Consider the following 861-nt stretch of genomic DNA (forward strand, 5'->3'; position numbering starts at 1 on the left):
CGCGCGCGCGCCCCCTCCCGCTGCCGCCTCTCCCTTCTCCCTCACGTCTTTGGTCCACTCCTCCCCAGGCAGGCTCTCGTGACCCTGCTTAGGCGGCGTGCTGGGCGCTGCAGAAGCTGGGGTGAGCCAGAGGAGGCCACTGTTCCCAGAGGTAGCAGATAGTCCAGAGGAAGCAGCAGAGGCTGCCTGGAGGAGGTGGCAGGCTGGTAGGAGGCTGAGGAAGCCTAGGAGCGAATCTGCGTGGGAGGGGAGATGTTCCTGCGTGCACAGGTCTGTGCAGGGGGTACATGGAGCTGAGGTGGTGGTGGATAGGAGTGTGGGTACCAGGATGTGCATGATCAGGAAGAAGGTAAGGGAGTGGGGCTGCGTCTCTGCGGGCCTCATCAACTCCAACCCGGACATTACACATCCGTGAAGCTGGTTAATATGCCCATGTACGTCTGTGCAAGCTACCTGCTCATGGGACCATGGCCAAGGATGGACCTGGGGCACAGACTTCTCATTCATCCGCATTTGACTCTCCAGGGGGTGCGGCAGAGGGGAGACAATCAGAAGGGACAACTGGGTAGACCTTGCTGTGATAGAGAAGGGCAGGGACTGTGGGCTCCACAGAAAGGACTTGTCATTCCCGCCCTTAGGAGACAGGGCCTCTGCCGCTGTTGCTGGCCTCTGCGTGAATGAGAAGGCCCCACCTCTGGGAAGTCACAGCCCACCTCACCCGTGCCAGGGTACAGGGTGCGGGGTGCAGAGAACAGACCCGGGATTAGGTTGTTGATGTTTAAGGGCCTAGGCCACTAAGAGACAGGCTCACAGGTGCCCAGGCCCAGTGTAGGTCAACCCCCTCTCCCCTCTTGCCCTCTC

Source organism: Myotis brandtii, unplaced genomic scaffold (assembly GCF_000412655.1).
Source record: "Myotis brandtii unplaced genomic scaffold, ASM41265v1 scaffold57, whole genome shotgun sequence".
Taxonomy (NCBI): domain Eukaryota; kingdom Metazoa; phylum Chordata; class Mammalia; order Chiroptera; family Vespertilionidae; genus Myotis; species Myotis brandtii.